This window comes from Triturus cristatus, chromosome 12, assembly GCF_964204655.1.
Source record: "Triturus cristatus chromosome 12, aTriCri1.1, whole genome shotgun sequence".
NCBI classification, from domain to species: Eukaryota; Metazoa; Chordata; class Amphibia; order Caudata; family Salamandridae; genus Triturus; species Triturus cristatus.
The window spans coordinates 61,250,661-61,277,402 of NC_140595.1; the positions used below are offsets into that span (position 1 = coordinate 61,250,661).

The following is a 26,742-nucleotide window of genomic DNA, read 5'->3' on the forward strand; positions in this document are numbered from 1 at the left end:
AAACGGTAGGAAACATTATTTACAAAGATATAATTTTAATAAAAGTAAATATTCGAAAAGACATAATGTTATAGAAGCAATCTATTTTGAAAAAAGTTGCTATACCAATCTGGAAAGTAGTTATTATTCCATTCGTTTGTCAATAGGGAAAAAAGACAAAATTAGAATGTCATGTGGTAGGGTAGTTGGTACAAGATGGCGTCCATGTTGGAGAGTTTCACAAATGCTTCGTCTCTCATCCCATTTTCCCAATCCTATAGCCGTAAAGCATTGGGCGTCTCCTCCCCCCTGCAAGAGCGTGCGCATTCTGAAAACCCGTCTACGTAAACGACGTTGTGCTGCCACCCCCTCGCCCTTTGCTGGTGGTGTCAGTGCGCTTGCGCGAGGCTGCTCAGCAATGGGTTGATATATTTTTTTTATTCTCACTCCGCACATTCACGGACAATCTATACGCCAGTGGCGTAGGCCGGGGATTGGGGCGGGCGAGACGCTTACGCCAGGGGAGCAGCTGGTGGTTTGTTACTGTCGAATGGAAGGCAGGCTGGTGGAGGCTTAAAGAGACAACAGCAGGGCGAAGAGAGCAAGGAGAATGAAGGGATTAATGGTGCAGGAGAGGACTGCCGCCCCCCTGTGACCGTCCAAGACAGGTAAAAAGCCTCTAGACGTGCATGGGGTGTTGGGTCTGAATTGCGGGCAGACGGCTGTGAGTTCATCCTGTTGCTTACGTTGAGCACATCCCTTCCTGTTGGCCATTTGAGGGAGGCTTTGGGAACTCATCTGTAAGAGGCCTTACCCACCTCTTGAGGTAGGAGACGATCTCTTTTCCCATTCTCTTAGGAGACGTTTTCGGACCCATTATAGACGGGCCACCAATCGTTTACCAAAGTCAGGATCCTTTCACTCGTGGGCGACACACCACCCACACTCTCTTTAGGATGAAGCTTCATCTAAAAATGGCAGAGTGGACAGAGGCCCCTCTCATTCCCAGGGAACAGGCGCCCCTGTCAGTTGAAATAAACGCTTGTATCTGTAGTGATCTGAGGCCCCTCTCTTTTGCTAAAGGGAGAGTAGCCCCAACACCTGCAAAGGGCAGTCACTTCATCAGCAGGAGGCAACAATCCAGCCCACTTATGTGCTAGGGGCAGAGTTGTCCCATCACACGTGCAAGCGGCAGAGTGCCACCACAATATGTAAGGGCAACCAGCCACTCCATCTGCTAGAGGGTTAGAGCCCACACACAGCTGCAATGAGCAGAGTGAACCCCTCCTGTCTGCCAGGGGCTGCCTTTCCATCTGCTAGAGGCATGCCTACCCCATCTTCAAAAGGCAGAGAGGTGAAAATTCTCCTCTTGTCCCCAGGAACAGGGGTCAGGGCCCCGTCTCGTCCACAGAGGTCGGGTCACCCCTTGTCGGATCTGCAGGGGACAGATCCTCCCTCACATCTGCATGGCATAGTCGCCATATCTTCCAGGGGCAGTGCATCCTTCTTTCTTAGAGGCAAATCGATTGTCTCCCCTATTCAATGTCCAGAGTTAAAGAGGATGTTCCTCCCACCCTCATTCTGTAAAGGACAGAGTACTTTCCCCATTTCCAATGGGCCAAATTGTATCCTCCTCGCTGTCATCTTCAAAAGGCAATGTTATACCTCTCAGTGATCGGGGTTGTATCTTTCCAGATCTGACTGTCCATGCCCTCCTTATCAAGGGACAGAATTGTATCTATCATCCTTTACCATTAAGGGACAGAGTCCTCATCCCCCACCACCGTCCAAATCCTCATGGGGCAGTAGTATCCCCTCATTATTTAAAGGTGTGGTTGTATTCTGCCCCCCCAATCGACTTGGTGAAGTTGTATACCTCCCCCAAATCTTCAAGAGGCTTTCCCCTTTTGCGATCACATTCACCTGATAAAACCTGAACGTCTTATTTTTTAACTTGTTTTTATTAATCACTGCTTCCAGCTTATCCATAAAACCGGACCTTCTTTATCTATTTATATTATTTAAGCCCTATTTATGCTAAATCAGCTCCATGCTGGTCCAGTGGGAAAGTGGAATGGCCAGGCTTGGAAAGTGACCTCGGGGGTCTCGTTTTTAACTTAATAAACATCCTTGTTTGCATCTTTTCTCCTGTGCATCCTGTTAGTCTTTTATGGTAACAAGCTGACGTCTGTATTACTTTCAGGTATGTTAGACTAAATGTTTACATTTGGGAAGATTGATGTTGAATCCTTGATAAACTCTGAGTTCAGGTAGACATGGTCTACCTCAGTTCCTTCTTTGGTGCTAAGCTGCTTCCAACCCATCCCGCACCCATCAGAACATCCAGGAAAGTGTGATCCTCAACAAATGGATGCAGCACACATTTATTTCTGAGCTTCCAGGGATGCTTATGTTTCAATATCCCATTTCCACCAGACATGCTTTCTTAAACCCACTACATTTTGATTTGTATCCCTTCTCGTATACATCTAGATACTATGGTCAACCCTGAGCCTTACATATTTGCAGTCAAAGAACCACAGACATAAGCAGGTCTTGCTCTCCCGATATATATAAAATCTTACTCCCATGTCAAGGTTTTATTTGTGTGAGCCAAACAGGGAGCAGTTCCATTTGTATTGAAAGAGATGTGGGAAGCAAAATATGCGCCAATCGTTTTTTGGTGTTCATGGTTTTCATAGTAAATTGTTTGCAGAAAGAATGTGTAAACATTTGTGTTGCAAATTCATATTTAAAAAGAAAATGATTATAAATATTTACATAAACCTGGAAACAGAAAAGTGTTGCAGAAAAAATGCTTGTTATTTCATGCTTCATACTGGACTGCTGAAAACTCTGTAATTTTAAGCCCCCTGACTTATTTAACCGAAGTGTGAGAGGCGAAATTGAAAAGTAATAAAAGTGATATTTAGATGACTTTTAATGAGATGAACGTATAACTGTACATTTTACCAGGTACTGCTGAGTACACGCTTAGATGGACTCACAAACCTATCTACTAGGAAATGTTTTAGGTGGCATATGGTCAGTGAAAATTAATAACAAAATAATGTTTCACTTTTGTGAATTATGCCTCTTATTATATCCTCCTCCTTCCATTATATATTGTTTCCTAGAAAATGGATTACTGTCTTTCCTTTAAGCACAAGGATGTCTGATTAGAACTGAACTCAGGTGTGGCCCTGCTTCTTGCTTCACTTTCCTGGAATCCTTTCCTCCCTAAAATATGGATTGTAGAGCATCCCACACAGAAGTCTAGTTGTTTTAATAAAGTTTCCTTTAGGGCCACTGTAGATGTGGTGTTGGTCAAAAGCGTGTTTGAGTATGTTGTTTTCCAGCCTTTCTCAGTTACTTAGAAAATCAGGATCTAAGCAGGGTGTGTAATACAAACTAATTTAGATCCTGATTTTCCACGCAACCCAGTCACAGGATCAGCGTATGGACGAGAATCTCTAAGCCCGATACGACAGATTGTAAAAGTGCCTCATGAAATTTCTAGGAATGTTCATGATCCTTTTTTCAGTGATGTCCAGGGAGTTTGTAGACAGACCTCACCATCTGCATTATCTCATCTCTGGAAATACCTCTTCTTTTGCTTATTGTAAGGTGGATTAAGCAAGGTTGCACAGTAAGTCATTGTTTTTCTAAAGTTTATAGTTGTCTAAGCATTCAACCCTTTAACATCACATCTAAATCCTCTCCACATGTATTTCGACCATCCTGAATAAGACACTTAGACATATTGTGGCAACATGCGCATGGAATGGTATCAAAGCTGCATAACGGGCAAAGGTACAAGGAATCATAACAATCACCTAAATGCAAAACAAACAGCCGTGCCCTGCAGCATATAGGTCCATGCACATAATGCTCCAAACATATTCGAAATAGGACCTTGCCGACCGCTGTTCTACTATAACCCTTTACTGAAAATGAAACTAGTGTTGTCTAGTCTCCTTCGTCCCTATCCAGTACGGCTTTCCTCCAAAAACTAGGACATACAACCAAACACAATGTCTTAATACCACTTTAGCTTCGGTCAGCAAGTACTGCAAAAGAGGGAACACATTTCGAATCTGCTACAGGACTACACAAATGGCAGTAAATGCTACTATACAGATACACATACCTTCAATCCTTATTTTTAGCAAGGAGTAAACATTCTTGTAAAGTGGAGAGAGATGAATCTAGATATCCAGCCACCTTTTGGAACCGACTTGTTCTACTACAACATAATGTATGATCCTCCTGTAAGGGAAATTCTAGAAGTCCTTGCAATCTAGTGATATTTTTAAAAATAGCAAAGTACACAAAACAGAGGAAAAGCGATGCAGACCATGTTGTCTGGGTGCTCAACGAGTGCTCGCCACCCATGCCTGCTGTATTTCTCAAACTTTCCGAGATTAAATTCCAGTGTGCTTGATTTGGCTCGCATAGGATTGCATTGTCATTCAAGCCACTGTGTTTAGACTGGATGTTTTGAAAATAGATTGCATCTCTGATTAGATTTTACCAAACATTTCAGCGTTCCGTTGAATGCACATGCCTACCGAATGAGATGGTCACCATCCGTGCAGGTGTCTGATGAAGAGTAGCATAGATAGGAGCTGGCAGACGGACAGGAGACCAAGGATGTATTTATGTAGAAGTAACATTGAGGAACTTGAGTCACGTTTCATTCACCAGATGGATCAATCAGGCCAGACAATCTTTTCACTGCTTCTACTCGTAATAATGATGACACTCGCCGTTTACGTTATGTGTAGAGGTCTGACATGCCATACAGATTCTGCAGTGTAATACAATTCAACCGAGTTGACTTTTCTTGGCATGACATAGTCAAGGAAGGGAGTAATAAGGTACTGAATGATCTGGTTGCAAGAAGCTGCTGTTCAGCCCTACCAATGGACAAGTTATACATTTGGGTCAAAGAAATCCAGGAGAACTGTACAGCTTGAAGAAGATTGCACAGGAGACCTGACATGGGAATGTTCCAGTCCACTGACCTCAAACCTTTCCTACAATGTCATTAGTAGAGGGAGGGAAAACGTACCTTCTTCAGGACACAAAGAAGATTTTTGCTATATCCAGCATTCACATGTAATATAGAGATTTACAGAGTTCGAAAGAAAATAAGAGATTGGTAAAGCTCCCATAGAAAGCCTGCAACGTGAAAAAAAAATGTACGATTTGTGAACTGATAAAATCATCTTCAACTAGATCCCACTGAGAAAGCAAAGAGTAAGTGAGAAAGGGAATACATAGAAGTGTACAAGGAGAAAATCCTTCAATGGAAAAAAAAATCTACAGTGAACCTTTTCAGAAAAGGTAGTTGCCAGGAGAGTGCTCCGCAATGAGCTTATCTTTTGCCAGGAGCTTCAATAAGAGACGAGGTTTCTGGAAGTGACTGTCTCTCAAGGTTGAAAGAGGAGGGGAACAAAGTGTTGGTTAAAATGCTTGAATTTTTCGCTGCCACTTTGAGCAGCACGCCAGTCTGTATTTTTGGTCATTGTGCCATTGCGTACCATGAGCATCCGTATACAAATCAGCTCTTGCCCTGTTGCAATAGGAACTGCCGGGTCACGCGCCCTCACATCGGGAATCCTGAACAATCCCAGGCCTTGTTTGGCCTCGCCATTGAAGTGCAGTTTGAGCCTTAACTCTTGACCTAGGGAATCTGTGTCTGGGCATACCTTTTGCTCTCAGGGCATCTCACGATTGTGCCCAGTCTTATGGTTGAGAAATCAAAAAAGTGCTCAGTGGAATACTTTTTTTTTTTTTTTGGTAAAAGATTTTATTAATTTTTCACACCCAGGGTCCTGAAGACCAACATTACACATATGACCAGCAGACGAAGAATCCCCCCTCAAACTACACATCAGGTCAGTGGAATACTTGAAGTAAACCTCTAGTGATTGTCAATTGTATTGGTCACTGCAACTGGCAGAAACCGTAAACAAACCAGCCGTGGTCCTGTACCAATAGAAAGGTTAACTAACTAAAAAGTGCAAAGCCTGCACCAAACATCGTAAGAAAAGGCATACAAGACACTATAGGGTAAGAGAGCAGCTTTCCACCCCATAAATGGGTAATTTAAAGTGAAGCCTTTGGGGTACGTTCAGCACCGGCTTGAAATGTTTATGGGAAGGGTGGTAAACTAATTAGGCAGAAATTCAAGCAGGTGTAGCAGAGAGCACGTCCGGGATTAGATCAGGAATCTTTCATGAAGGCCTAGAACAGGTGCTGTGGAGTAATTTTATGGTGAACAACCAAAATGTGAAATTAGTCTAATCCACTCTTGTATTACCACTGCTGGCAGGAAAAAGGACATTTGCGGCAACAACGTATTTTAGTACTTTTCTTTCTTCTGCTGATTTCCCTTGCTCAGGAGAGTTTGTTGTCACGAGGGAGGAGAAAGCAGAACGGAGCAGGCTTGAGATCTTTGTCCTGTAATACTATAATCCCATGGTGGCTTCCATTATCTAAAAATCCAATATCTGTTTCCGTTAGTAATAAGGGCTGTGTATATTAATACATGTCACATAGGGATTCAAAGGGAAATGGCAGTTCTGTTAGTATCGTTCTGGGTGCGCGCTAAGATTCGTTTTTGTTTGTACAGATCAGACCTGACAACGCTATATGTTGATTTTGTTGCATTCGTTCCACAGGCCTACAGGATGGTCACTCTGCTGACCTGGTGTGTGGGGTACTGGCTGCCCCCTTCAATGCTTGATCCATCTGGAGCTTGGAAGGAGTTTTGTTGGTGTTTGTAAAATAGGTTCTCTTTCTGCATCACAGAACTCTTCATGGTTTTGTTAATTTTGCTATGGGCTGTATTGGGGAACCCTAATTACATGCTATGGTGAAGGTAATATCTGGAAACCTGTGTGCAAAGCTCTGCAGATTTATACTTCTGAGAAGCTGCATTTGTTTGGGGACCAGGAAGATCTGTGTACATTAGGTGAAGGAGAGCTACAGCTGAACGACTACTACCATTTATTCAATGCTTTCTCTAGAAACCCTAAAACACTTAGGGCATGCGAGCATCCTGTCAGCCATTCATCAGTTAATTCCATTGTAAACTTGTACAAAATGGGGTGGCTGTGCAGAGCGACAATGCTCTGGGTGCAGTTTGCAATAGTCTTTAACTCAGAATAACTGGACTGGGGTGTCGGGGCGCTGATGCTATTAATATTCTCTAAAAGGAATTCTTATAGCCCTCTGCTGAATACTTGACATGAAGAGCAGGAATGCTTGGATGTGTCCAGTAAGTCTAGTCTGTTTGCATCAGAACGTAGAAAATAATTATTTTACAAAACGAGAGGCCTGTTTCGAGTATCCCCATACTTAGGGTTTCAATTAAAGGTACAGGGTACCATCTGTCTAGTACTTTCCCGCTTGTATTACTCCAGGAACATACTTCAGAGTATGTATCAAGAAGCCATGAAAAATCTAAAATACAGCTACAACACAACCCCATAACCTCCATATTACGCAGCAGGCACGTCGTCCTCATTATTTTTGACCTGGGCTGCAGGACCTAGCTTTTCTAAAGCAAGGGGCATAGATTATGTTCCACGCATCACAGGACCCCACCTTTCACCAAACTATCTGGACCTGCCATCAGCTTAGACCACTTTGACCCAGACTATTCCTCTCCCACCTGTACCAGTCTACAGTAAATATTGTACAAAGCAAAACTGCTTAGTGCAAACGATGAAGACCTGTAACTGCTGCCAGCAAGAACAAGGTTGGTATGCAACCCTTTTGAATCCTGGAGAGTAACATTGCTCTTCATGTGTTTATAACTATGTTTTAACCCACCTCTTAATGGTAGGTACCCACATGCCCAAAGTATCTCACCGTATTCCTTAAGGACCCTGCTACTCTGTTTAGATCACCCCTCCAACCCTCATGCACCTCACTGACTTCTTCCTCGTAGATCATTCTATAAGCAGTTCCATGTTCCAGCCCGCATTTAGAAAAGGCTCCCACCATCCCCATGCCAACTGCAACCCTTTGCTTTTGCTTCTCCTTCCGGAGTATGATGTGCTGCATTCAGAATGCCAACCCTCTTGGGCAACCAACATTTTTTTTGCTTAAGTAGTACTTAGAGCGTGGTGGCACTCGATCATAATAAAGATGCAACTGATACAGCACAATTAACGCCAAACTACCTTATTGCGCCCATCAAGTTACATGTCCAGAGTGCAGACGCAAAGAAGGAAGACATTCTCTGAACAAATAAATCTCAGTCCGGCAGCGGTGTCCTGCAACCAGCACACAAATCAAAGGAAGTGTGGGTCTTTGAGCATCATCTGGTAGTTTGTTGGGGGTGGGGTCTCTGCACTGTGATGACCCGCTTTCACGAATGAGAGGATGTTGATGATCACCTTTGAGACAGCCCAATACTTTGCTTGCTAGAGCTCAAACCTTGCTCCTTAAGGGAGTAGCTAACTAAGAAAACCATGGCTCGCAGCCAGTTGTCTACTGCAAAACCACAATTTCTGTGTGTATGTGGCTTCTTGCCTAAATCCATTTTATCTCCACAACATTCAGGCACTGGATCAGGTCTTGCTTACACTCAGCGCTTCTGTGAAGTTAAAAATGAAACTATTCTAACACCTGTTTATATGGGGGTTTGCTAGGTAAGATGCCGTGCCACACAATATCAGACAAGAGAGCTCCAGCAGGAGGTGGAATATTGCACCATGAGGGCAGCGACAAAATCACCCCTCTTACCAGACAGATAAGGTCTCTTTGAAATAATACTAAACTGTGCTTCCTTCTATTAAAAAAAGCCTCTCTCGGAAGCCAGGTCAGGCCCAGCTTTCTCTGACTGTGTTTAACTCAGATCTGACTTGGATTTTCTGTCTGTCCGGCTCAGTTACTGAAGTGTGCCTTTACCTTTCTGCTCTGAGCCAATCTCTGCAGTCACTTGCATTTGACTCGTTTTGGACAGTTGGTTCTTCATCACTTGCGTTTTGGGAGCCGCTCATGAAACCTCTACAGATAACATTACTGTGGACCAATTTCATGTCGAAAGATTGCCTGAATGCACATCGTATGACTGGTTCTTTATTTTCCTAACTCCTTCCCTTGGAGGAAAGTTGGTAACAGGTGCACAGTACTGCAAATAAAGGTAGAGCTTTAGAAAGTCCATTCTAACAAGCCTCATACTACTCCATGTCAGTCAGGCTTCTCAGATAGGTGGTTATTTCCTTAAATGCACGTGTTAGTTGATGAACCAATCTCTAGAATCTGCACACTGATGCCAACATTGACTTGAACAAACATACAGTATAATCACGTAAAAAACAAGGCAAACTTCCTCCTCGGTTTCTTTTGTCCGTGTTATTCAGTTCTAGAAGCAGATCTCGTTAAGTAGGATGGCTATGTTTCCTCTAATTTGTTTCCCTGCATTGGCCTATGTTTCATACATTTGTAGCCTTCAATATCCTAAAACAGGTTTGTGCCATTTAATTCAAAGCAAAATAGTAAACAGTCTGATAATGAATCCTTCTCCGATTTGCCTCTGATAGTTCTAACATATTGGTTTAACTATCTGGCAATACATATATAACTTTTCTCACTTCATGGCTTGGCTCTTCGGTAATGCGGATTAATCTTCTGCCCGGTGGATCAAGTTATTTCGAGGTCCAGTGATTTTTCTTTTGTCTTGGTAGTCTTTTCCTTGCCAACTCTTTAATGCTGTTGACTTGGTACACCTGGCATGGCAAAGCACTGCCCTTCCCTTTTGTCCTTGTTGACCTAATAATGCACAGGAATGTTTTACTTGCCTATTTCCTGGTTCTCATTTTGGCCTCATAGATTTGGTTCTTCGTTTAGGACACAGGACTGCAATCCTGGACCGTAGCCTGATTCCTTTGTAACCCACGTGGCTGCTTGGCACTCTGACTTTGAACATGATAGCTTGTCTAGTCTGATGATATGGCTCGCCAGTAGCATGGCATTTCACTTCTGCACAGCTGAGTTTGTCATTTGCTTTAGCACTCTTTTGATCCCACTCTTGCTATTTCAGCTTGATTGACTTGTCTCTCTGGTGGTGCAATCGCTCACCCTGCTGCCCATTTGACCGTCTTAGTCTGGATCATGTTTCGGACAGTTTGAGCAAACTGACTGAAATGGGGTGCAATCGTTTCCCCGGAGTAGATCTAACATTCCCTCCCCATTTTCCACTATAAACAAAAGGTGTATTCAGCTTGCTGTTGAACTGGTGGGCAGCGCAACATAAAGGTTTCACTCACATTTTCCACTGTGCCCCCATATTTCTCATGCTTAGCAGGAGGACAGAGGCATCACTAAGACATGTGCTCTAACTCTTGTTCATGTAGGTACCAGGAGTATCCTGAAAAACCTGGCTGAAAGAGGAGCCATCTCAAAAACGAATGTTCCTGCAGGGAAAAAATACCCTGATAGTCAATTAAATGGATGTATATATTTCACCTGATATTAGGTCATATATTACTTACATGGACCCCTTTTGCTTGTCATGTCTGTGTCGTTTTTTCTCAAAATTTGATGTGGAATTGGCTCCACTCCAGGTGCAGTTCAGATCTCACCAACCCGGTGATCGGACACTGGTCAAGAAACAGGAGTATGTGCCTTCCTTGCCTGAACTTCTGTATATGCCACTTCGAACCCACCAGCACTTGTGTCCCTGGTTTATTTTTCCTTGTGGTTATTTTTTTTTTTTTTTTTTTTTTACTTCTGCACATCTCCTTATCCCTGTGCAGTGCAAAGCTAAAGATCCACCTAGTGTGGAATTCATTGCGAGGCGGAGCTTGAGGGAAGCTGCAGTGCATACGTTAACACAATCTTACCCAGAGATTTAAGCCCACGCCACAGGTTATTCCAGGCTCTCTGCGGAGGATTGGCACAAACAAGGATTTGAGGAGAGGAAGGAAACGCTGAGTCAGCATTCCATGTTCGGTCATCGTAGGTTGACCGCTTTCAAAGTACTGTTCACAGCAACTCTCGTAATTTGTTGGTGGAACAGTCTCCTAGCTAACTATGGAAGAAGCCTAGCCTACAAAGTGTTGCTGTTTTCTCTGCCTTTTAGCCGTACAACATATGGTGTACTCTACTGAGCTAAAGTTGTTTCACTCTCTTCCCTTACCTTCCTGCGTCATTTGCTTCCCTAGTTTATGTGGTTTCCTTCGTCTAACTATCTTGGTTCATAAAATTAGGTATGAATAGCTGTTTTATTTGTTTTAGTCAGTGCATTTCCTTAAATAAAGGACCATCCACAGGGGTCCGTTTCTAATTTGAATTGAGAAGGTTTGTAAGGGTTTTCACACAATAATTAACTGGATATAGACACAATGGAGTGTGTACTCTTATGTCTGATGTTTTATTGTTATTTAGTGCCTTCAGTTGTTTCTTCTACATCAGCGTTGTGGGTGCTGGTGTCCATGCCTCACCATGGGTGTTGGAAATGTACTCTTTCTTCAGGGGATCCCCAGGTTTTTATGGGGCGGGGAGGGGGGGCGGGTTGCCTTCTGCAGCTGAACCCATGTTTGTTGGTCTTAGGACTCTGCACACTTTACTCCTGCTAAACAATGTTTGCTCTTCCTTTTAAACATGATCAAATTGGCATATCCTGATTGGCACATTTAACTTACAAGTCTCTTGTATATCATACAATGTCTCCAGGGCCTGTAAACTAAGTCCTACTAATGGACTTCAGTACTCATTGGGCCACCCACCAAAGTGGCACTGTAAAACAGGTCTGCAGTTGCCACCCGGGTGGGCAGTTTTAAACTGCTATTTTGACCTGGCATAATAAACCTTTTGCCAGGCCTAAACCTTCCTTTTCAATACTTATAAGTCAACCCTAAGAAGGTCCTAAATGCCTATCGGACAGATCTCCACATGGTATTTAAAAAGTAGGACATGTGTACATGTACTGGCAGTGAAAATTCTCCAGCGTTGTTTTTTACTGTGGCAAGGCAGGCTCTCTCATAGAAAAGCACTCGGGTACATTATAACACCAAGTAACGCATAACTTCACTTTAGGAATAGCTATAACAATGCTTCAAGAGCCAAACTAATAAGTTACAATCAAATCTAATTTAAAAAATGCCACTCATAAAGTTTGCAAAAAAAGATTTCATCCATAATTGTTTTGTATCCTTTTAGAAATTTGGCATTTTCCTCCCTAAGCAAAGTCTGCATTTCTGCCAGTGTCACTTGACTGTTAATGGCTCCACTGTGGTGAGATGTGTATTGCTCATATACAGTGGTCAAAGGGCTTGGGTGAGGGGGGATGCTTTTCTCCCTGACAGGATGACTATCTGGGCTGTGACCAGGAACTTAGTTACACTTCAAAAGCTGCTACCCCTGCCACAAGCAAATGTAACACGTGCTGAGACATACCCCCTTTATTGTCCTGTTAGCCATCCAGGCATCAATCCTAGTGGGAGAGCGGCAAGGAAGGGTTTGCCCATTTTCATTGCCACGCCTCTAGGTTGGCATGGGTAGCTCTGATCGGGGAAGAAGATTCTGCCATGTTGGGTTTAGGTTGAGAATAGCACTGTGGGATCCCTTACAGTAAAATACACAGGATGTGCTGGAAACTTGGGTAGGGTCACCACATGGAACATTTACTCCATTACCTGTCTTGGACCCTCCTGCTGGCCTCTTATGGGATGAGGCTTAGCTGCCAAGTGCTGTCCCCAAGGTCTTGGATGTTTAGCTTGTGTCAAAGTGCACTCTGCCTAAAGCTTTCTGCAACCTGAGACTTGAAAACTTTTTACCAACATTTCGCTTTGAGAACTGACTAGTGATCCGACGAAGGTGCATCGCTCCTGGGCCAAAGATTCAGGCGGCTCCCACAACGTTCTTCTTGTCTGTAGCAAAGCTGAATCAGCAGGACTTTGCAGAGAAGGTGTCTGGCCTTGTGGAGCCCTCTTTGGCTACAGCCTGCAGCCTTGGCATGCTGGAAGAATCCGAGCTCCCAAAATGTGACTAGGTCTGAAGGTAGAAATCTTCATCTGGCGAAGGCGCAAAAAGTATCTGCCCGGCGATGGATCTTCTCTGGGTGAGGAATACAAATTTCTCTTCGCTCTGAGCTTTTCCGCTAAAAGTCAACAGTTTCACAGAGACCTTGCCTAGTCACTATTTAACAGCGTAGAGCTCTCTTCGGCCACAGCCTGCTGCTCTTTCGGGCTGAGGATTTTTGACTTCATTCCAGACGACGTCAGAAGATAAAACCTTTTCGCCGGGGCTAGCCTGGCCCCTGTATCTGACCAACGCTGCTTCGCAGTCGGCCCTTACTGTAAACCATAACACTGTCTTGTGCGACCAGATAACTGCACTTTGAGCGTAAAACTTTATAGTGCTATTTTGAACCTTACATTAAAAAAACATTAATCACTCCGAGTCTATTAATCGGATAATTGTAGTTTGTGGGTCCTTTTTTAAAAAAAATCTATTTCAATACATTAGTTTGGGATCTTTGTTATGTTATCACTTTACTACTATTTGAGTACTACATAAATACTTTACACTTTGCCTCTGGGTTAAACCCAAGTGGTTTTTATGTCAAGTCACCAGAGGGTTAAGAACAGATTTACTTATTGGCATTTGTGGTTCACACTGACAAGGATTATTTTGAGGTGGGTACTCATTTCCCTCAACTAATACTCCAATTTCCTACACTGGACCTCACGGTGGTGTACTTTTCAGTCTTTTTCCCCACATGGCTGAGAGCGCCCAACACAGTATGTCCAAGTTGGTTATGGCAACAAGCTGTTGGTAAAGGTAAAAGGTCCGAATGTTATGACAAATTCAATGCAATCATTTGTAGAGCGCGCTACTAACCTGTGAGGGTCTCAAGGTGCTGAGGGGAGGGGGGTGGATCAGCTACAGGTCGAACAGCCAGGTCTTGAGATGTGTCCTGAAGGTCAGCAGGTCCCGGGGCTGACGCAGGTGGATGGGGAGGGTGTTCCGTGTCTTGGCGGCGAGGTGGGAGAAAGTCTGCCTTGTGTATTTGTGAAAAACAGGATAGTCAATACATATTTAACAGTGGATTCTAATTACTCTGTATTAAAGCCTGCAAAAGGTGTTTTGGTACATGCAATTTCGTAGATTATTTTAGCTGGGAAGGGTTCGGTGTTGGATAACCTATTTAACAAACCCTAGAGGTAGAAGATTTGCACTGTAATAATATTGGTAGAATCTATTTGGTAGGCCTGACAACTTTAGCTGTCAGGTTGGATGTTGTAATTAAAAAAACATTTAATAACAGAACATATATGTAACTATATACTCAGGTAGATGCAGAGGGCCTTTTTGTCAACCCTCGTTTGGAGTGTTATTTGCAGCCTTCCCTGTATGACGGCTCGCTGCATTGGGTAATGGTTCACTCCACATCAGTCATTGGTTACTTGTCATGTGACTGCATTATCTGATCACGTGTTCATCCACCTAAAAATTAATGTGCTTCAGTTTAAGGGCTGGCAATTTTTAAGAAGACTATTTACAGCTCTGTAGGCAGTGCTTGCTTGCCGCTCATAAATCAGCTGTGTTCCACAACCCGAATGGCCACTTCTCTAAACTTGGAGACTATTTTGGAATGCTGTTGTCTTTAGTGTATCATTGTTTTTCTATTTCAAAATGTGCGACAAGGTCCTAAATGTGGTGGCCAGGATGGAACTATAAACAAAACAATAGAGTAATTACAATACCACTGAAAGATAGGCACCAACTGGTATATTTTGTTATTGCTGGCATATTCCCGCCATGTTTTCTTTCCCTATATGTATTCTTTTAATTTCCCTATGGTATATGTTGAGTTTATCTGTGTTTTATTGTGATTGTGTCAGAGGATGAATGCAAGAGTTCGACACTGTATGGTGAATGGATGCATGAGTACAAAGATGAGGGACAAAGTACTGGTATTAAGATATATTAAGTCTAAGCCCCGAATGACACACAAGGCATTTTCATTCATTTACCAGACCTATTGGCATTGCTAGTGCTTGTTTTGATTAAGCAAACACTCCAAATTGGAGTTTCGATATGACCTCAGTGTCAGAAATAGTTACCTGGGGTCCTCATGGCCCATTTAGATGCATTAGTTTTGTAGGATGGTAAGATGTTACGCTACTTAATGGAAAGCTGTCCTTGCTGCTGCGGCTTTGTCTACTACTTTACTGTTTATCTTTTAAAATGAGGGCATGCGCTTCTGAAAGCACTTAAAAGGCTTCCTTTGATTGGCCAATATTGATTGACTGACATTCCATTATGTCTATCTTCCCTTCCTCTCCGCTTACTGGCTCTTTGGCTCTTTGTGGCTGGTTTCCGCTCACCTTGCTGGCACCTTACTGACGCATCACTCTTGGGACCAGGAGAGGAAAGGCTTTATTTCCTACTCCTGGAGCACAAGGCACCGAAAGGATGCAGAGCAGCCATATGAAGGGGATGTCAGTTATGTGCTCTGTTTCGAACAACAAAATGATCTTGATGGCAAACTAGATCCGCCAGTCCCACACTGCAGTAGCTGGGATTCAATTTGGAAGGACCTGTCCCTTCGTTTGCCTCTAAAGAGGCTTCTTAAATAACTTAAATCAACATTGGAAACCTTTATGGTGAAGTATATCCCGAAACCGAGTTTGTTTAAATGATGGTGACTAGATAGCTCTTGCACCCCTGCCCGGCTTTGCTTAGTTGGGGTTTTCCTCTCCGGCGGCCTGGGTGGTTGGCGTCCCCACCGACCTGCTCCTCCTGTCCCTCTGGACATTGTTCGGGGAAGGACCCTGTTGATGCTTGCCTGGGAGGGGAAGGTTCAGCTGCAGCCGTCGGCTCAAACGAAGAAGGATCAATACACCATCTCCTCCGACTGTGCCTCACAACTCAGGAGAGGGTTCGATAGGCCTGGGGTCTGGTACGGCGCAGCAGGGAGCTGCAGACCTGGTCCTCAAGGCCATACAGGACTCAAGAGATGCTGTGAAGTCTAAGGTGGACAGCCTCCATATAGATTTATCTTTGCTGCGGCAGGACCTGCGTAATGTGGTGGACAGGACCACGGTGGTTGAAAACCGAGTGTCCGCAGCTGAGGACGACCTCTCTTCCCGCAAGAACCAGATGTCCACGTTTTCCACCCTGACAGAGGGCGCAGAAAACAGATCACGGCCGAACAACCGTAGGGTGATTGGCCTACCTGAATCCTTGGAGCAGAGGGGAAGTGCTGGAGGACTGTTTCAAAACGTGGGTGCCCGATAAAAAACTGTCCCCCTTCTTTGTCATTGAGGGGGCGCACCGCTCTCTGGTGCCGAGGCCTCCGCCTGGGTCTCCCCCACGGAATGTGATCCTAAGGCTGCTCAATTTTAAAGACCGGGATGTGATACTGCAAGAGGCGCAGACCAATCGTGACCTGCGGACTACACCAGGGCAGTGCAACAGCAGAGGCGCTCCTTTGCCGAGGTGAAACAGAAACCTGGACATTCGCTACATGCTCCTGTTTCCCACTCGCCTTAAGGTCTTCTTCCAGTTACGCACCCTCTTCTTTGAAGCACCGGATCAGGCCTGGGAGTAGGCAACTGAAGACCGGCCACTGCAGCGCCCCGGCCCCCCCACAACTGCGCCGGCTTGCGAGCAGAAAGGCACGTTCAGGGTCACTTACCCACCGTCGGTGGCCGTGGCACGGTACTTGGGTCGAGCGTGGGGTTGACGGAGAAGACCCTCGCCCACCTCCAGAAGTTCCGGCTCTGGTCTTGGAGGGAGGGACTAGGAACTTGTCAGCTACTCCCCTGGTCTTTAGATCTGCAGAGGTTGACTTGGGTTCTTCGTCCCACCTGTCAGACACAGCATGGGCTGGATGCTCTTTCTCTGATACTAGTCCGAGGCGCAGCGTTTTGAGGAGGTTGCCAAGGGGCGGGCTTGTCTCTCTTGGCTCCAATGGGTCAGGCGACTTGTGCGACTCATCTCTTGCCATGGTCATTGCTTCTGTTGGGACCTTAGGGAACACATTTCATTTGTATGAGTGGTAGTTCGTTGTCAGGTGCTGGATCCTGTTGTATGGGCGCCTATGTTCCACAGGAGCTTTCTATCCCCTAATTAGAGGTTCGGTGTTCCTTAGGGTGACAGATGCTTCAATGGGTAAAGTGTGGGGTCGTTGGGGGATGGGTTGTCTTATTAAGCCTGGGTTCTTTTATGACATGTTTTACTTTAACACTGGTTTCTTCCTCTAGCTTTGCAACGGCTATCACACAGACTATAGTGGCTAGCATGTAGTGGCACTGCGGGGTATCACATCCCTCTTGGGTTGGGTGTGGGCTGCTCCCTTTCAGCTGTGCTATGACTTCCCCTAAGGTAACAGTGCTCTCCTGGAATGTGAGCAGTCTTCTGGACCGTATTAAGCAAGTCTGCAGTAGGGCGATACATTAAGCGTTACAGAACAGGGGTCGTCCTACTGCAGGAGACTCACTTAATGGGTAGGAGTTGTCCCCTTCTTTGCTGTTTTGGCCAGGATAGGGTTTACCACCCGTCCCCAGGGGGGTTCACCACATTGTTACACAAGGCTCTTCCCTTGGCAGTTACTGCACATCAAACAGATTCCCAGGGCTATGTGGGTATTGAGGGTCGTCTTTAGGCCAGGCATTACATCCTGCTACGCCCGCCACATTTGTTGCAGCCTTCTTTGCATACCTTGAGGTCCCTTCTTCTGACTCTCCCTAGGGAGTCACGATAGTTGGAGGAGATTTTAATGCGCTTCCAGGCCCTGTCCTTGATGCCTCCTCTTCTCTGTATCCTGGCAGGCACTCCCGATCGGCCTGTCTTCCTGGGCGGGCTTGCTGGGCCTCTGTGACGCATGGCGCTCCTGGTATCCTGTTCTGCGGGCTTACACCCATCAATCCGCTGTGCACACGGCAGACTCATGTATAGACTTGATGTGGCTTCTGGCAGCGGACCTGCCCTCTATTCAGTCGATATGCGTACTTCTGCACGGGATCTCTGATCATGCCCCATTGTTATTGTCGTGGAGAGCGCAACCCGCTACACTTGGGCTGGAGGTTTAATGCTTGGTACTTGCAGGACTCGGAATGCGAGGCCTTTATTGAAGAGGAAGTATGTCAATATTTTAAGCTCGACGCGGGTTACATGGAGTCGGCAGCGAAGCTGTGGACGGCTAGTAAGCCTTTCCCTGAGGGGCCGCATTAAAGGCTATGTTTGTCAGGCTGAGGCGTGCCGAGCTGTGCGCCTTACCGCCTTGAAAGCTCAGATCTTCCGAGAGGAAGTTGCTCTTCGCTGCCGGGACAGCGATCAGTCCCACCGTCTCTTGACCATAGCCCATACAGAACTGTGGCACGTTTCCTAAGAGGAGGCCAGACAGTGCTGGAGAGCCTCGATGCAGAGGGTTTATTCCTTAGGCAAAAAATCAGGTAAACTATTATATTGGCTGGCGACCCGTGGAGTCTCTGACCGAGTGGTCCCAGTGATTCAGGACTCCTCAGGATGTCCCCAAGAGGAGATTTCAGTGATTGCTGAGACCGTTGCGGATTTCTATCAGCGATTGTATTTGTGATGCCATCCGCTGCCTGAAGAAGTCGCCAAGCCCCTTCTGGATAGTATACCACTGCCGAATGTGCCGGGTGTTTTGGTCCAGGAGCTGGAACAGGCCTTACCGCTCGAGGAGGTGTATGCCACGGTTGCAAGCTGGTAAGACTGCCAGTCCCGCTGGGTATCCCATTGAATATTACGCTTTCGTGAGGTACTTTGTCCCCATCTTCTGTGTAGCGGCTTTGCAGCAGGGATTCTTCCTGCCAGAACTGGATCGTGCTACAATCGCGGTCCTACCCAAGGAGGTGCTCCCTAGGGATTAGTGTTCCTCTTATCAGCCGATCTTGCTCAACACCGACATCAAGATTTATGCCAAAGTACTGGCTGCGCTGCTGGGCAAGCCCTATCCCACCTAATCCATCCAAATCAGTGTAGATTTATGCCAGGCCGTAGTATGTGCCACTGTATTAGGAGACTCCAAGTGGCGCTGTTCCGAGTGGCAGACCTTGATGGCACACTGGCTCTCCTACGGATAGACTTCACCAAGGCGTTCAAAGCGGTGTCATGGCCTTTCCTGGACGCGGTTCTTCGTCAGGCTGGTCTAAGGGAGGGGTTTCGCCATATGGTTCGGCTCCTTTACCACTCCCCAACTGCTCGGGTCAGGGTGAAAAGGGTTTTTATCTCCAGCATTCTACATCGAGCGTGGCAGGGGCCGGGGGGGCCTTTGTTCCCGCTGCTGTTTGCATTAGTGATGGAGCCTCTGTCAAGGCTCATACAGTGTGATGCTCAGGGTGTGGGGCTGGCGGTGGGGAGTCGTCTCCATAATGTTATACACGGACGATATACTCTTGTTCTTGAGTAACCCACAGCATTCTGGGTGCCTTAAAATTCTCCAGCTCTATGGTGAGGCATCTGGGCTTCGGGTTAACAAAGGCTAATCTTGCCTAGTGGAGGTTAGGGGCAATGCTCTCAGACTGGTTTGGTGTCCTAGCATTCCCTCTCGGCATAATTCCTATATAGAGCCGAGTACGTTCTCTTCCTGTACACCGCTGGCTCACTGGGATGACCACCCTATGGCAGGGAACGTGGCTGGGTCACCTGTTGGCCCTAGAGGGATTTCATTTCATTAATCTTCATTTCGACTTCATAAAGTCATAAAAGAAGAACATTAGAAATAAAACCAAACACTACAATTAATATACATCATTAAAAGTTGTTGGTGAGAAGTTATAGCATCTACAAGAATGTTGACCAGGAAGCAGGACATCATGTAATACAATTAAATTTCATTTTGTCAAGAAAGTTCTTCTAATAATCCATACAGCAGCTAAATACTTGCTGACAGCAAATACAGTTAAAGGGGATAAATCCGTTTTCAACAGTCTGAGGGCTTCCAAATGGTGCCTAAAACCCCAGTTTCTGCAGATGGGAATAATCCACTTTTTTCTTGATTTCATGTAGAATGGACAAAAAAACCTAGAGGGATTTATACCTTGGGACCGCATATCTTCTGGATGTTTATAAGGGGCGGAGCATCGTGTCCTTTCAGGAGTTAAAAATAGGTACTGTTTGTACAACTCACAGTTCTTCCGGTACCTCCAGTTAAGCCACGCTCTGTCAGCCCACGACTTCCAGAAGACTCTTTGCCTGAATACAGTCCGTTGGAAGCGAAGATTTTCTTGGGGAAATTAGGTAAGGGGGCAATATCCGCAATTATCTCTCACTGGTGATTCATGCTCCAAATGGCCTTGACAGAGCCTGGCGGCGATGGGAATCCTGGGTGGGAGTACTAGATGGAGAAGACTGGAGGGAGGCTTAGGTAACTGGTGATCTCAGTGCGACTGCGTATGATCCAGTTAAACTACTTGCATGCGACGTACCCCACACCGAGGCACTTTCAACACATGCACCTGACAGCACAAGCGGCATGTGCACAATGCGCACTTCCAATGGCGGACTTCTATCATGTTGCCTGAGAATGCCCGGTGCTGCGACTGTTCTGGGAGGAGGTGGGTCGCATACTCTGATGTCCTAGGCCGCTCCCTGGAGTTCACTCCTCATATGGCTTTGTTTGGGCTGCTGGAGGAAGTAGGGGGCCCAAAAGCTGAACGTGCATTCCTGGGGATGGCTTATTTGGTTGCCAGGCGGGATGTGGCCTGTGCATGGAAGCGACAGAAGCCAGTAACAATTGGGTGCTGGCGGGCAGGGGAGGACTGGTGCACTCATCAGGAGAAGCCAGTCTACTAGGCTCGTGGCTGCCCCCAGAAGAATGTGCGGGTGTGGAGGAAATGGTGTGATTATTATTGCCACAATATCACTCATGTATATCAAACATATGTTGCACTGTGTGATAAAATGTCTTGCTGTAAAACTTCAATTTGTTATTAAAAAAATGATGGTGACTACTTTGTTAATGACCTGATGAAGAGAGTTCTTGTCAAGAAACGTATACATCTTCTGCATTCCCCCTCATTTGAGCACCTCAGGCTAAAAACACTATTTATTGCATCCATATACCAACACAGAGCTAGGCTGTCCATGGCTCATGTGGGTCTGTCCACATGATTCAATACTGATATTGGAAGCCTGAGCATAACTGCTTTAATGGTGCGCAGATCTGTGACCAGTCCATAGATGAATTGTTCGTGATCCTCCCAAAAAAACGGCCTAATGGATTTCAAACCCCTAATTCCAGATCATGGATTTGCAGTGCACACATGGACCTGAGAAACGCCAGGAAGTGTCTGGAAGCATGCGGGGGGCGGAGCATAAGCAGGATATCCACCATATTTCGCAGACTTTCTTGAACAATTACATTTTTCTCAAAACAGGAGCCTGGTTTACTTGCTGCATTTAGGCATTAAAGAGATGAGAATTTTAGCCATGTGTACTCAAAATCTTCAACATATAGACGCGGTATCTGGCAAGCAAAAACAAGCATTGTCCAAGCCAGTATGTTTTGCCTTTCAGTGCTGCTACTGGACCTCTTGGCTTTGGCAATATATTTTACCAATTCGAAACAGTATCAAAGAATAAAAATAGCCACTGCAGCATAATGGCCGCTAAGCGCTCATGCATCCCCCACTAATACCACTTTGCATCAGTGCCCTTTTTTTCATTCCGAGATTGCGGACACCAACATTAAAAAAATATATAGCAAATAGATTTAAAAAAGCAGCCTAGTGGCAAATTGCACCTGCCTGTCTCTCAAATAAACAAAAAAGAACGCAACAGGAAAAAGAATTGAGAAATGGGGGGATGAGCTGAATACGGTCAGGGGACCAACACAGAGCCGTGGTAGGACTGGGGATGTTTGGGAAGGACGCGCATGGAGGAATGAGAAAGAAAACACATGCACTTCCTTGGGGTGCTGAAAATAAGTTTTGCCACCTGAATTTTTCTTGCTTCACATGCGGTGCGTTTTTCCGCCATCTAGCGGTTGGGTCCAGAATTCTTCCTTCCCTTTTTTAGGTCGAAGACTACCAGACACCGCAGCTGTTAGTTTGCTAACGACATCTTGGGGGCATTCGGAAAGTTTTCCTGGCAATACATTCCGCCCATTCCCTTTGTAACTCACATATGCTTGCTGGCTTTATTTGTTTTAGGCTGACCAGCTTGGGTTCTTCCCATCCATGGCACATACCCTATTTACTGTATCCTTTGCCAGTGCTTGATTTTTGTAAACAGGACTTTAAATCTTGTTACATTTGCTGTGCATTCAAAGACAGAGGTCAAATGTCAGGCTCTGTCTTTAGAGGGAACTTGGTGTTTACTTTTCTTTCTCTGACTTTAAAGTGAGAAGATTTATGTGACAATCGTGGGTGTGCTGGATGGAAGGCTGAGCGATGTTTTATCTAGAACGCAACAAAATTTTAATAAACTGCAGTTATGTATCAGAATTAGGGAAGCACATTTTTGGGTAATTCTGAAGTGTGGTGGAACAAATATTTTGATCAAAAAAATCAATAGGTGATGATAGTTCCACACATTATTGTTTGTGTGTTGTATGCTTTTATCCGTAAAACTGTAGGTCTGTGCAAATGTAATGGTCTTTTCAATTGAAGATGTGTTGTCTGTAATGGCAGTGCGCTACTACACCATGCATACTCTACTTTACCCAGCTCTACTCTGCACTACGCCACTACCCTCTCCTCTGCACCACTTCACACTACGCCACTCCACAATATGCACTTCACACTGCTTTACTGTACTCTGCGCCACTTCACTCTACTCTGCACCACTCCAGTCCACTCCACACCGCTCTAATCTACTCTGTACCACTACACTCAATGACACTGCGCTCTACACTGCTGCACTGTACCCTGCACCACCCCACTCTAGGCCTTTTCACTGTACTCTGAAACTATCTAGTCGCTCCACCGCACTGTAATCTATGCTGCACCACTCAACTCTGCGCCACTTTACTTCAACAACGTTACGCAACTGCGCTTCACGCCAATGCACTCTATACCACTTTACTCAGAACAAATGCACTCTACGCCGATCTATGCTGCACCATTGCACTCTGCTTTGCAACACCCTACTCTACGCCATTCTATACCATTGTACTCCATGTCACTGTTCTACACCACTCCATTCTACTGTGCACTACTGAACTCTATGCCACTGTTCTCTACACCACTGCACTCTCTGACTCTACTCTCCGCCAGTGCACACTACACTCTGCCAATGCATTCTATCCTACGATGCGCCACTGCACTCTACACCACCCCAGTCTAGACCACTCCATTCTTAAACTCCACTCTATGCCACTGCTCTCTTCTTTGTACCACTCCACACCATTGCACCCTATGACACTTCTCTATGCCACTCCTCTACCCTGCACCGCTTCACTCTGCTCTGAAACAATATTCTCTACACCACTACACTGTATTCCATGGCACTCTACCCATTCTAAGCACTGCGCTCTACGCCACTTTACTGTAAACCACTGCACGCTGCCAATGCAGTGTACACCACTTTACTCAAAACCAATGCACTCTACACCACTTTACAAAATCTACTCTGCCCTACCGCCTGCTATGCCTCAGCACACTCTGCCACTGCACGCTATGCCACTTTACACCATTGCTCTCGACGGACCCACATTCTACACCTCTCTGTCCAACTCTGCATCACTGTACACCATTGCTTTCTACATCACACTACTTTGCATCATTGTGCTCTAACTACATTTATCTAAATGGGGATATACTAAAAATCTGGCATGGATCTGTCCCTCTAGGGCCGATTTTGGCGAACCTTGCTCCATGTCAATGCACTGTACACCACGGCACTCTACTCTGCAAGACTGTACTCATCCCTTCTGAGCTTGACGTCACTCTACTCTGCACTACTCTACACTCACTCTAATGTACCACTCAAATCTATGTCACTTCACTATACTCTGAAACAATATACTCTATGCCACTGCCCCTTACGTCACTTTAATCCACCATGTGCCGTCCACTCGGTGCCATTGCACTCTGTGTTGCGGAACTCTACATCACTGCCCTCTATGTCAGTGAGCTCTACACCCCTTTACTCAAAACCAGTGCACTAAACGCCAATTTACTTGCCACTTAACTCTACGGCACTTCATTCAACGATACTCCACTCTATGATGCTTTAGTCCATTAAACTTTACTCTACACCGACACTCTACTACACGGCGCAACTCCTTCTGCGCTACTCCGTCACTTTACACCACTCTATTCAACAACCCACTTCGTCACTCCACTCTATGCATAACCCTCTGTGCCACTACACCCTAAGCAACTCAGCTCTACAACACTGTACTCCACTCTACGACACTCTACTTCCTCCATGACACAACACCACACCACTCAACTCTAGTCTACACCACTCTATGCCACGCCACTCCATAACACTTAACTCCATGATACTCCACTTTACGCCACAAACTTTTAGCCATGCTGAACAGCGGCTACGCTGACGTACAGCATGGCTAAAAGGTATTGGCATAGGCAAGACCTTTTGGCTTTGCAAATGCTTGTTTTTTGTGCATAGATTTCTACTGCTTGAATCGGAACCACGAAAGGTGGAAGAAGCTCAGTTTGTACATAACTCTTGAGCCATTGTGGAGTTTCATACTGATGTTTATCGAGGAAAGTAGCGGAAATTCCGCTATTGGGTAATGAGTACATTTCCTTTTGGGGCGAGCTGAACTTCTTGAAATAAATTGGAGTGGTTCATAAGAGATGTACCTTGTATCACTCGCACATCAATCCACTGGTTGAGCGAGCGATTAGGGTGGTGGGTGCCTTGTGAAAAAGTTTGTGGTCTTTTAGCAGTACTCCACAAAAGGATTGCACCATTGGAAGCTTCAAAGAGATACAGGGTATAGCTTCTGTCAATTCTGGATTGGTTCCTAGGTGAAGGTGATCGCATGGGTTGCAAAGAATGCTTTGGAAGGGAACTGCAGACTTGAGAAGTGATCATGCATGAAAGAATCATGCATAGATCTAACAGATGGTGTTGTGTTGGTGACGGAGTAAAGATTAAGTTGCTTGGGAATGTGATGAAAGAAGAGGAGGTATGGATGTTTCAACATCTTGGGTTTGTTTCCGAGTAGGGACAATATCGAATAATGAAGGAGTTGCCAGTGGTATGAGATATGAGGCTATTTGCCTTTGTGGTGGTGGTTGAACTCGCGGCTCCAGCAACTGTAGCTGGGAATGCATGTAAAAACAGCAAATTCCTGGCTTGTCCCACACATCCTGTGGGTAGCTAATAAAGTCTCTTCACTTCACCTAGTATCTTACGTTTTCTTCCATTTTTGTTTCGTAATGTGGATTTTAACTTAAGCCATATTTATAAATCTGCTTAGGTTTGTAATAGCTCGTTATTGGGTAGTGCCTTTCCATATCATAGATGTGATGAGATGTCTTTGAATCCAAGGCCTTGTCTCTAATTTAAATACAAAAAAAAAAAAAGCAAAGGTCATTCTAGACATCCATCGCAAATATGTAACTACAGTTAATGGACACGACATTGACCAAGTGTGTGAAAGCATCTGCTTAAGATAACTGTGTGAACCCTTAATTCCACCACAGCAGCGCTTGGCCATGCAGATGACTCCATTTCACCAAGGACCCAGTGCTTCCAGTCTGTGGGTTTTGTTTTTCCAAATACTTGTTTTCAGGTGTCCCATGGTTTGGAGCTTCTTAAGTCCAACTCCCAAACTTCATTAGGTTGTTACATGAAAGGCAAATGCTGGGGGCTTTGGGTCCCTGAATGACCCGGTAATTGTACCCACCCTTACTGCTAGAATGAGTTTCCTCGAGCAGTGAGCACTTCTGAATACGGTGTGTTCATCTTCTACCAGGCCACAACCTGAAAAACAAAGACCATGTTTGACCCTTCCCACTGCCGCGACATTAAACTTTGACCGTGAATTACTTCTTGACGTTGGGGTGGGCATCCTGTGCAGCTTTCCCCTTCCATTATGTTGGCATATTCTGTGCCCCGGGAGGCACTCAGCCCTTTCCGAAGGCCTGTATTACTCATGCCAGCTGGAGTTGTCAGACTTCTGCAGTTTAGCACAGTTGGTGGAAACATGGGAAAGAACCCAAAACAACTCCACTTGTTTTCTTTTGGCAGATGCCAGCTGCTCTTATCACTCAGCTACGTTTCTTGCCATCCCTTGGCCTGTGTATTGAGCGGGGGGGGCGGGTCGTCTGCGTGCACTGAGGGCTATTGCTATACCAGTTAGACAGGCCCAACTAAAACCACTGTGGTTTCCCCACCACATGGGCTGCGTTCAGTCTTTGCAGCTTTAACTGAAAATCTGTGCCAATAACCTGCTGAACCCAACCCCCTCGTTCTTCGCCCACAGCCTAGTTTTGAAGATTGAGCTTTATTTATTCACCATGCTTCCGTCTTTTTTTTTTTTGCATGTCGCTATTAAAGGCTTTACCAAACTTGTGAAAGGTCTCTAGCTAGGAAAACACAGTCTATTGAGGGGCGCGTGTGAGAGTCTTACAAATGCCCTCTTGGAGGAGTCTGCCAGTGTGTTTTGGCTCAGTTTGATTTGTGCAAGGGAGGGCTCAATGGGTGCAAAGTCTAGAGGCACTTGCTGCTGTTTTAGCAGATCATGCAGTTAGTGTACCCCTTTGTGTGAGTAGTGGTAAAACTCAGTTTTGATGGGGTAATATGGTTCTCCAACAGAGAAATGTTGTATTGTATGTATTACGA

The 26,742-nt window shown here is 45.3% G+C and overlaps 1 protein-coding gene across 3 annotated transcripts in view; it reads left to right on the plus strand.

The window, feature by feature from the left end:
• The first annotated feature begins 315 nt into the window (after positions 1 to 315).
• CSNK1G2 (casein kinase 1 gamma 2) overlaps positions 316 to 26,742 on the plus strand; it is a 151,679-nt gene continuing 125,252 nt past the window's right edge. Inside the window, exon 1 of one of the 3 annotated variants that reach the window (XM_085637563.1) lies at positions 316 to 647. The gene's annotated coding sequence lies outside the window, so the exon portion shown is untranslated. Of the gene's footprint in view, positions 648 to 5,820; positions 5,883 to 26,742 lie in introns of those variants that run through there. The other 2 variants (XM_085637560.1, XM_085637567.1) reach the window with 2 other exon arrangements.